The following is an 11,573-nucleotide window of genomic DNA, read 5'->3' on the forward strand; positions in this document are numbered from 1 at the left end:
AGCCTTCACGACACACGACAGCGCAGAGTCGCTGAGCAGAAACTGATAGCCAAGTTCCGCACACATGAGGACGGCCTAAACCGGGATGTTGGATTTATGTCACATTATCAGTATCCCCACAGCTTGCCTCCTGGGCTTGCAGAATCTCACTAGCTGGACAATACACATCTCTTTAACCTGTGTTGAATGCTCCCTCCACCCACATTGTCTGTACCTTTAAGACCTGGCTGGCTTTAGAGATTCGCATTCTAATTAGTATTCTGTAACTTGATTTCTGTGTCTGTGCACTGTTTGAGAGCAGATATCCACTCCATCTGACAAAGGAGCAGTGCTCCGAAAGCTTATGGTATTTGCTACCAAATAAACCTGTTGGACTTTAACCTGGTGTTGTGAGACGTCTTACTGTGCTTACCCCAGTCCAACGCCGGCATCTCCACATCATGTCTGATCGAAGACAGAGGGTGGTGGTGGATGGAAAATCTTCGGATTGGAGGCAGGTTGCTAGCGGAGTGCCACAGGGATCAGTGCTTGGTCCTCTGCTATTTGTCATTTTTATTAATGACTTAGAGGAGGGGGCTGAAGGGTGGATCAGTAAATTTGCGGACGACACCAAGATTGGTGGAGTAGTGGATGAGGTGGAGGGCTGTTGTAGGCTGCAAAGAGACATAGATAGGATGCAAAGCTGGGCTGAAAAATGGCAAATGGAGTTTAACCCTGATAAATGTGAGGTGATTCATTTTGGTAGGACTAATTTAAATGTGGATTACAGGGTCAAAGGTAGGGTTCTGAAGACTGTGGAGGAACAGAGAGATCTTGGGGTTCATATCCACAGATCTCTAAAGGTTGCCACTCAAGTGGATAGAGCTGTGAAGAAGGCCTATAGTGTGTTAGCTTTTATTAAGTTTTATTATTGGAGTTTAAGAGCCGTGGGGTTATGCTGCAACTGTACAGGACCTTGGTGAGACCACATTTGGAATATTGTGTGCAGTTCTGGTCACCTCACTATAAGAAGGATGTGGAAGCGCTGGAAAGAGTGCAGAGGAGATTTACCAGGATGCTGCCTGGTTTGGAGGGTAGGTCTTATGAGGAAAGGTTGAGGGAGCTAGGGCTGTTCTCTCTGGAGCAGAGGAGGCTGAGGGGAGCCTTAATAGAGGTTTATAAAATGATGAAGGGGATAGATAGAGTGAACATTCAAAGACTATTTCCTCAGGTGGATGGAGCTATTACAAGGGGGCATAACTATAGGGTTCATGGTGGGAGATATAAGGATATCAGAGGTAGGTTCTTTATGCAGAGAGTGGTTGGGGTGTGGAATGGACTGCCTGCAGTGATAGTGGAGTCAGACACTTTAGGAACATTTAAGCGGTTATTGGATAGGCACGTGGAGCACACCAGGATGATAGGGAGTGGGATAGCTTGATCTTGGTTTCAGATAAAGCTCGGCACAACATCGTGGGCCGAAGGGCCTGTTCTGTGCTGTACTGTTCTATGTTCTACTCTCCCAAATGGGTCAGTAATCAGATTTAAACGAATTGGCACAGAGATGAAAAATGTCTCCAGAGAGTGAGTTGTTAGGATCTGGAAAGCACCAACTGAAACGATTGCAGAGTCAAACCCCCAGTTAGATTTGCTGACTCTCCCTGGCCTTGCTCCAGGGAAGAAGCACGGAGCATGCGCGTGCACGGCTGCCGTGGGATACGTCCCCACCCAGAGTGAATGCTGTCTTCTTGCGCGCGCATATTGCCTACGTCACACAGAGCTCCGCGGAGTTGGCCTTTATAAGGTGAGCGGCCATTTGGTCCGGTCTCTTTGTGCTCGGGATAGACGTGAAGAAGAACTAATGTGAGTGGGTGGCTGTGCCTGAAATTGTTCTCGTTCTTTCCTGGAATTCTGTCTGCTTATGATGTTTATAATTCATGGATAGACGTTGTAGTTCAATTGTAATAAAAATGAGCGAATTTATAGTCCTGGGCTACGATGGACGCCACGTGGCGACGCCTAGGCCCTCACGGGCTTCGAACCTCGGGAATGGAGAGAGGGATGTGGGAGAACTGTGCTGGGAAATTCACTTCTCGGACTGTTAAGTTATTAAATATGTATGAAAGTATTGAACAGAGAAGGCTTATCCTTTACATCCTAGGGTGTTAAAGGAAGTGGCAGTGGAGAGGGTGGATCCACTTGTATTCCAAAATTTCTTACATATGGGAAAGATTCTAATGAATTTGAAAAATGCTATTGTAATGCCCTTTTCCAGGGAAGAGGCAGAAAGTAGGAAACTTGGTTATAGCGTAAAAGTAAAATGCTGAGGATGTTGTAATCTGAAACAAACAAGGGCGGCGCCGGTGGTTAGCACTGCTGCTTCACAGCAAGTAATGAATTCTGTTTCAACTTTCCAAAAGTTGAAAGACGATGCCTATTACAGTCGGCATGGTTTTATGAAAGTTCTCTTGTATAAAATGTAACAAGCCAAGTGCATAATGGGGATCCTGTAGTTGCGATATTGCCTAGAAGGTTAAGATTGCTTGGGATTAGGAGTAATTTAGTACCTTGGGTAGAAGACTGACTAAAGTTTTAGATAAATAAATACTATACTTTTAGAGTATAAAAGTTGGGGTCTGATGTTGCAGATGTATAGAACGTTGGTTCGGCCGCATTTGGAATACTGCGTCCAGTTCTGGTCGCCACACTACCAGAAGGACGTGGAGGCTTTGGAGAGAGTACAGAGGAGGTTTACCAGGATGTTGCCTGGTATGGAGGGGCTTGGTTATGAGGAGAGATTGGGGAAACTGGGGTTGTTCTCCTTGGAAAGACGGAGGATGAGGGGAGACTTAATAGAGGTGTATAAAATTATGAAAGGCATAGATAGGGTGAACGGTGGGAAGCTTTTCCCCGGGTCGGTGGTGACGTTCACGAGGGGTCATAGGTTCAAGGTGAAGGGGGGGAGGTTTAACACAGATATCAGAAGGACATATTTTACACAGGGTCGTGGGGGCCTGGAATGTGTTGCCGGGCAAGGTGGTGGAGGCGGACACACTGGGAACGTTTAAGACTTATCTAGACAGCTATATGAATGGAGGGATACAAAAGAGTGGTCTAGTTTGGACCAGGGAGCGGCGCGGGCTAATTGTTCTTTGTTTCTCGTTTCAAGGCTTCGTTCTATGATCATCTTGCTGGTGCCAGTACAGAGCGAGACTGCGGATAGTTGGGAACCTGTCTCAGGGGCAGGGAATTCAGATGGTGTTCGTAAAGCAGAAGTGGAAATGAATAGGGTTGGGAAGCATTTTCTGATCAGGGCCAGTGTGATCTCCTGGACTCGTTTCGATCGCCACGGGGTCGGAGAGGAATTTCCCAGATTTTCTTTTCCCCATATTGGCCCTGGGGTTTTCACTCTGGGTTTTCGCCTCTCCCTGGAGATCACATGGTCTGGAATGGGGGGGTGGGGGTGAGTTAATAGTTGTGATGAGCAAAGCATCGTAGCTGTGAGGGACAGCTCGGTGGATAGGATATTAGGATGTAGATAGGCTGGAAAATTGGGCGGTGATCCTGGATTCAGGATTCAATCCTGGACTGGGGAGCGGCGCGGGCTTGGAGGGCCGAAGGGCCTGTTCCTGTGCTGTTTTGTTCTTTTAAACAACAAAGCAGAGCGTTGGGATAAATGGATCTTTTTCTGGTTGGCAAGATGTAACGAGTGAGGTGTCACAGGGTTTGGGACACAAGCTATTTGTAATCTCTGTATTAATGCCTTGGATACAAGGATAGAAAGTATTATAGAATATTTCTTAAAATTTATAAATACTAATGGGTGGAATAGCAATGAGGGAATAAGAAAAATACAGATTAATGTAGATGGGTTAGGTGAATGGGCCAAAATGTGGTAAATAGAGTTTAATGTGGGCATCCTCATGTAAGTTGCAGAAAACTGGTGCATGGGTGGAGCAGGTAATAAGGAAAGCAAATGGAATAAAATATTAAACTTTTTGGTCCCCTTATTTGAGCAAGGATGTAGTGGGGTTAGAGGCAGTTAAGAAGCCAGAGAGATGAGGGGTTTGTCCAAGAGTTTGAGCTGTTTAGGCCTATGTTCTCTGGAGTTTAGAAGGAGGGGAGATCTGAAAGAGGCTTGTATGATTTGCAGGTATTGGCAGAGTAGACAGTGTGGGTGCTTTCTCCAGTAGAAAAAAAAACATTTTAATTTGATGTTTTTAAGTTTCCTTTGTACTTTGATTTCTGTTCGGGCTGTTCCCCCTCCTTTTTGGGGAGCTGCCCCTTTTACTTTGTCCTGATTTAATCTGAGTTTGTTTACTTGGTTTGGTTTGACCTAAAAAGAGGACAAGAGGCCATGTTTTAAATCTGAACAATGGGGAGCAGATTTAAAATGAGCAGTGTGGAGAGACTACTTCTCTCCAAGGGTGGTGAATCTGGAATTCACTACCCTGAGTGGTGGATGTCAGGACATTGTGTAAATTTAAGGAGGCGGTAGTAATGGTTGAAGGGTTATGAGAATGAGCAGGAAAGTGGAGTTGAGGCTGAGATAAGATCAGCTATGATTGTATTGAGTGGCGGACCAGGCTCTAGGGACTGCTCCTTTGTTATAACATAGTGGAATATTAATCATCAGCAAAATATCCTTAATATGACAGTCTAATGCAAAACCTTGTGGTTCTGATTTGTGAAATTTGATTTTTTTTGTAGGACAAAATGCTTGAAAAACTCCATGTTTGGCAGTGTCTTGTGGAGAGAAAATTAGTTCATGTATGACTTTTTCAGAGGCAAGTCCTTTGAATGTAGGTATGTGGGAATTGTTTTTGAATGATTTTGTTTGCTAAGTGTTGCTGAACTATTTGGGATAGATAAAACTTGATGTTTTTATAGCAGTTAATTGTTGGAATTTTCCTATCCCTGTTGGCCATAGCTCAGTATGAAGTCTGTATGAAGTAGCTGTAAAGCACTTCAGCGTGTCCAGTGGTAGATGCATGTAATTGTAGGTATTCCTGCCATCTGTCGGGGAGGAAGACCCTTTTTTAGTTTCATGAGATTTGGATATTCGTGATGAGGGTGGTGTATAATACCCACCCATAGTTGCCCTTGAGCTGAATGACTTGCAAGGCAATTTCAGAAGTCATTTAAGAGTCAATCACATTGCTATAGGCCTGGAGTCATGTCGGTCAAACAGTATGGATGGAAGATTTCTTCCCCTCATGGTCATTAGTTAACCAGATGGGGTTTTACTATAATTGACAAGTCTCCTGGTCACTATTACAGACCAGATAAAATCTGGACCAGTTTATGATGTTGGATATCCACGCATGTCCCAGAATCTAGGCATCTGGGTTATGAGTCTAGTGAAATTACTACTATGCTGCCATCTTTCCTAAATTCTTGTCCCAGTGTATGTCCACATGTAACTATAGTAGTTATTTACTTGCACATGCTCCAGCCAACTGTACAGCCAAGTCCCAGTGTAAATGAATTGTGTCCAATTAATCAGTGCAGACATGATGGGCCACATGGCCTCCTGCATTATAGGGATTTAATGAAAATTTTTTGGCCACTTAACAGCATGTTCATCGCGGATATGTGGAAAGCTCCTGCTCTGGAGTAATAAAATTTTCTTTCACTCATACTCCTTTCCTTGTTCCCTTTTTATCTGCATCATTAAAACTATTCCTGCCACTGTATCAGGGTGTAATTCTATCTCAACCAAGTTGTGGCGTGGTGTTCTTGCACTTTAATAATTGTATTCTGGACAATCCCCTCAGTGTACTTTAAATTGATTCCTTGGGAGGCTGTGCTGCTGCGTTACTCCAGTTAGCTCTTGCTTGGCCTGTCTTTTTGGTTCCCTTTATCCCTCTGTCAACTTTAATGCTCATGTACTATTTTTTTGAATGAAATGTGAGTTAGACATAGCTAGTAAGGGTGGGCTTGTGGTGCAACTATTTTGTGCATGCTTGTTTTCACTTGACTCTTGGTCTTATCAATGATGAAAAATATCCCGAACCTGATGTTTCATATGAAAAGAAATACGGATCTGACTCCTGAGATTTGACCAACTTGCTTAGTACAGTGGGTGCTGGAAATGCATCTGTGGGGAAACTTGAGATTGCAGGAGGAGGAAAGGCATTGATTTGAAATGTAGTTTTGTTTCTCTCCATGGATATTTCCAGATCTGCTGAACTTCTAGCACTGTTCATATCTGATTTATTGTATCTATTGCAAAATGGTCCAACTGCTCTCCTTGTATTTATGTATCTGAAGGTACAGTTAGCCCCACATAATGGATGACCCTCCAGAAGTTTGATCTTGGTGATGGTTGCAGGTAACTAACTGGTTTTAATCTTTTCCTCGTGTATAATTTCTGGAAATGTAATTTTGTCTGGGGTGAGATTGCTCTTTTCAGTGCATGTGGGGACAGATGTAGTGTGCCTTTGCTGTTTGTTGGTAATGGGATGTTGTGCTGATAGAATATTTTCTGCAATGCTTAATTCATGCCTGGCTTCACTCACTTGTCTCCAGTAGCCTTTTACCACTTCTGGGCAACATTGCAACCCTTGCCTGTAATTAAAAGCACTGGCAATCTACCTCGAGGCTATACACATGCTGAGTGATTTATTGCAGCAAGAGATTGTAACTTGAACGTCAATGACTGTAAATTGGCCCAAGAGGTTAAGATTTTCTTTCAAGACTCAGTATGATTTCCCAATGCCTGGCTCACTTTGGAATGATTGTCCAAGCTAACAGCCCTGTTGCCAGTTAGGCCATTCCAAAGGTCTTTTTAGCATAACCTGTTTCTATCTTGGTTTCAGTTGAACCTTGATTGTTGGCAAAAGTTTCCAATGCTGAAATTCTGATTGAAAAGGGTACAATTGTGGCAATAGTTTCCAATTGTCTTGATGTGTAATGTCATCTTTGAAATGTGACAGTCTGGTGATGCTACTTTTTAGGTGTCCTCAACTATGCCTGAGTTACGATGAAGAGAAGCTCTAAATCGACCAAATCTGATATTTATTGCAGTCGTTGAAAGTAAGTTGAGCATTATCAATTGAAATACTTAATTGTGGGAATTCCAACATTTTGGAATAGATTTTATCTTTTGTTACAGGTGTGACCATATCAAACTACTTCTTGAAATTTGATCAATGCCACTTGACGGTTTTGATTTGCATTGTAATCCTGTAGGGGTTTTTCATTTTTTCCACAGTGCTGAGGTAATAGAAGTATTCTGCCATGGATCAAGGGTAAGTGAAAATTTTAATACACTTCTATTCAATATTGCTTCCCAAAATGGTCTAATCAGTGATGTCACTATCCCAACCTGACACACCTGATGAAACTCAAACGGATCTGACTGCTGAGATTAGACCTTTCATTTCTGTTGGTTTGTTTTTTATGACATTTCTGTGCATTTATGCTCTGGTTATTCAGTTGTGAAGCCCACTAGCATATCCATATAAATTTATCACTTTAATAGAATAAGTCAGTAGCAGTTGGCTACAACTTGAGTGGCTGGCTTGTTAAACCATTAGGACACTGCCTTTGACCAAGGAGCTTTTGATAGTATGGCATCAAGGGGAAAGCTGTTTGTTGGTTTGAGTTGTGACCAGCACAACAAAAAATGCTGGCTGGAAACTGATCATCAGCAATGCCCCAGGACTGGAGTTCCTCCAGGGTAATGTCCTAAGCTGCATTGATCTTCAGTTGCTTCATCAATGACATTGCCTCCATCCAAAGGCAAGATGTGCAAATGTTTGCTAATGACTACAACATTCAATACCATTTGCAATTCGTCAAATACTGAAGCAGTCTTAACTGCATGAAGCAAAACTTTGGATTGCAAGTGCCTGTCTTGCAAGGCACAAATTGTTTTCCCAGATGTGTGGCTCCAAAATTGCTGAAGCGTAACACCCAGGGCAAAGAACATTACCTCATTGGTGCACCATTCATTCATGAGCATTTGCTCTATCTCCATACTGCAGTGTGTAATATACAAGATGCACAACAAAAGGGCTTTGCCCATAGAGAATCATGGCCTCCTTCTGCACTGTAGGGACTCCATTTGGGCCATCAAGTCTGCACTGACCACAATCCCACCCAGGCCCTAGCCCTGTAACCCCACATATTTACCCTGATAATCTCCCTGACACTAGGGCAATTTTTAGCATGGCCAATCAACCTAACCTGCACATGTTTGGAGAGTGGAAAGAAACCGGAGCACCTGGAGGAAACCCAAGCAGACACGGGGAGAAAGTGCAAACTCCAAGTGACCTGGGTCCCTAGCCTTGAGGCAGCAATGCTAACCACTGCCATCCTGCTGCCCAATCTAGTGTCATAGAACATAGAACATTACAGCGCAGAACAGGCCCTTCGGCCCACGATGTTGCACCGACCAGTTAAAAAAAAAAACTGTGACCCTCCAACCTAAACCAATTTCTTTTCGTCCATGAACCTATCTACGGATCTCTTAAACGCCCCCAAACTAGGCGCATTTACTACTGATGCTGGCAGGGCATTCCAATCCCTCACCACCCTCTGGGTAAAGAACCTACCCCTGACATCGGTTCTATAACTACCCCCCCTCAATTTAAAGCCATGCCCCCTCGTGCTGGATTTCTCCATCAGAGGAAAAAGGCTATCACTATCCACCCTATCTAAACCTCTAATCATCTTATATGTTTCAATAAGATCCCCTCTTAGCCGCCGCCTTTCCAGCGAAAACAATCCCAAATCCCTCAGCCTCTCCTCATAGGATCTCCCCTCCATACCAGGCAACATCCTGGTAAACCTCCTCTGCACCCTCTCCAAAGCCTCCACATCCTTCCTGTAATGTGGGGACCAGAACTGCACACAGTACTCCAAGTGCGGCCGCACCAGAGTTGTGTACAGTTGCAACATAACGCTACGACTCCTAAATTCAATCCCCCTACCAATAAACGCCAAGACACCATATGCCTTCTTAACAACCTTATCTACTTGATTCCCAACTTTCAGGGATCTATGCACACATACACCTAGATCCCTCTGCTCCTCCACACTATTCAAAGTCCTCCCGTTAGCCCTATACTCAACACATCTGTTATTCCTACCAAAGTGAATTACCTCACACTTCTCCGCATTAAACTCCATCCGCCACCTCTCGGCCCAACTTTGCAACCTGTCTAAGTCTTCCTGCAAACTACGACACCCTTCCTCACTGTCTACCACACCACCGACTTTGGTGTCATCAGCAAATTTGCTAATCCACCCAACTATACCCTCATCCAGATCATTAATAAATATTACAAACAGCAGTGGCCCCAAAACAGATCCCTGAGGTACACCACTTGTAACCGCACTCCATGATGAATATTTACTATCAACCACCACCCTCTGTTTCCTATCCGCTAGCCAATTCCTGATCCAATTTCCTAGATCACCCCCAATCCCATACATCTGCATTTTCTGCAGAAGCCTACCATGGTGAACCTTATCAAACGCCTTACTAAAATCCATATATACCACGTCCACTGCCTTGCCCCCATCCACCTCCTTGGTCACTTTCTCAAAAAACTCAATAAGGTTAGTAAGGCACGACCTACCTGCCACAAAACCATGCTGACTATCACCTATCAATTCATTACTCTCCAAATAACTATAAATCCTATCCCTTATAATTTTTTCCAACATCTTGCCGACAACAGAAGTGAGACTCACCGGTCTATAATTCCCGGGGAAGTCTCTGTTCCCCTTCTTAAACAATGGGACAACATTCGCTAACCTCCAATCTTCTGGTACTATACCAGAGGCCAACGACGACCTGAAGATCAGAGCCAGAGGCTCTGCAATCACTTCTCTTGCCTCCCAGAGAATCCTTGGATAAATCCCATCCGGACCAGGGGATTTATCTATTTTCAGACCCTCCAGAATATCCTGCACATCCTCCTTATCAACTGTAATACTGTCTATTCTACTCCCTTGCAACCCAGTGTCCTCCTCAGCTATATTCATGTCCCCTTGCGTGAACACCGAAGAGAAATATTGGTTCAATGCTTCACCAATCTCCTCCGGTTCCACACATAACTTCCCTCTGCCATCTATAATTGGCCCTAAACTTGCCCTAACCAACCTTCTGTTCTTGACATACCTATAGAACGCCTTAGGATTCTCTTTAACCCTATCCGCCAAAGTCTTCTCATGTCCCCTTTTAGCCCTTCTAAGCTCGCTCTTCAACTCCCTCTTAGTCTACTGACTAAATATGTAGCACGTTTCCTTTCAAGTTGTATCCCATTTTGATGTTGCCTTTTCTTGTCTATAATCTATCTCCAACCCCATTGTGGGTGTACCTGCTTTGAACTGCAGCGATTCAGACTGCTTGCACCCCCTCCCCACACTTTTTTGATTTGCTTTATTGTCATATGTATCAACATACAGTGAAAGTATTTCTTGTGTGCTATACAGACAAAACATCTCGTTCATAGAGAAAACAAGAATGTAGTGTTACAGTCATAGCTAGGGTGTAGAGAAAGATCAACTTAATGCAAGGTAAGTCCATTCAAAAGTCTGACGGCAGCAGGGGAGAAACTGTTCTTCAGTTATACTTGAGTGTATTTAGAATGGGCTGTAAATGCTGGTCTTGTTAGTGATGCTCTCATCCCACCAAGTTGAATGTTAAAATGAAGTTGACAGTTGTCATAATTTTAAATGCTGCTTGCTATTTGTAGTTGGGATGCAGAATAGCTTGTGAAAATGGTATTGGTTATAAATGGTTTCAACGGCTGAATTGACAGTGCTTGAAGCCTGCTTGGGACTTTATAGTGTGCCATATAATGCTAGCAGTGTTGTGCAAGTCCTTGCTGTAGCTTCTGTACTAAGTTTCCTTGTTTTATTTTGCAGGTGTCATCTATGTTCTGAAGGCATCCCAACAAATATGCAGTTTCATCTTGCTGTCCTTGTCCATGTTCTTGGAATAATGTGTAGCCTGTTTACAAGAAGTTAATAAAGAGTTTTAAAAGTTACATTGCTTCCATTTTATACTGGCCTTTGGTCAAGTAGAGTACTCAGCTATAGTTTTTAAAACAAAGTTGGGATTACATCTTACTACTCAACTGGCAAACTATAGGAAGTGTTGTTCCAGAGGGATTTACAGTTTGTGTAAATGGTTTGGACTGTTTAGATTGGACAACACATTGGGGAGGTTGGTTATTGAGATGACATGTAGAATAGTTGCAATTAGGTAAGTGAGACAATCTTCTCCTCCGGGTCTAATCTAGTAAACCTTTGCTGTGCTATTTCCCATTGAGGCCAAGATGGCATTGCTTTCCTAATTGCTTGTATGCTAGTGTAACTTCCTGGTGTGTGCACATTCAAGTTTCTTTAAATGTCAACATTAACAGATTTCACACCTTTCAAATATTCTGCTTTTTGTGCAGCCAAAGTAATATGGTAATAAAGTTTGGGGTGGCACAGTGGTTAGCACTGCTGCCTCTCAGCACTGGAGATCTGGGTTCAATTCCCATCTTGGGTCATGGGTTTGCACATTCTCCATGTCTGTGTGGGTTTCCTCCCAGTCTAAAGATGTGCCAGTTAGATGGATTGGTAATGCT

General features: G+C 43.4%; 1 long non-coding RNA gene and 2 other non-coding genes across 4 annotated transcripts; all 3 read left to right on the top strand.

Moving 5' to 3' along the window:
• The first annotated feature begins 1,770 nt into the window (after positions 1-1,770).
• LOC144504553 (uncharacterized) lies at positions 1,771-10,985 on the top strand. Of its 2 annotated transcripts, none has more exons than XR_013499665.1 (6): positions 1,771-1,842; positions 4,690-4,785; positions 6,253-6,313; positions 6,939-7,017; positions 7,196-7,232; positions 10,864-10,985. It is a non-coding gene; the product is annotated as an uncharacterized LOC144504553 (long non-coding RNA). The 2 variants fall into 2 exon arrangements; XR_013499666.1 differs by having other exon boundaries at positions 4,690-4,781.
• Positions 5,970-6,039, top strand: LOC144504942 (small nucleolar RNA SNORD50). The gene has a single exon (XR_013499730.1). It is a non-coding gene; the product is annotated as a small nucleolar RNA SNORD50 (small nucleolar RNA).
• On the top strand, positions 7,286-7,352 carry LOC144504943 (small nucleolar RNA SNORD50). The gene has a single exon (XR_013499731.1). It is a non-coding gene; the product is annotated as a small nucleolar RNA SNORD50 (small nucleolar RNA).
• Positions 10,986-11,573: the final 588 nt, after the last annotated feature.

Source organism: Mustelus asterias, chromosome 15 (assembly GCF_964213995.1).
Source record: "Mustelus asterias chromosome 15, sMusAst1.hap1.1, whole genome shotgun sequence".
Lineage (NCBI taxonomy): Eukaryota > Metazoa > Chordata > Chondrichthyes > Carcharhiniformes > Triakidae > Mustelus > Mustelus asterias.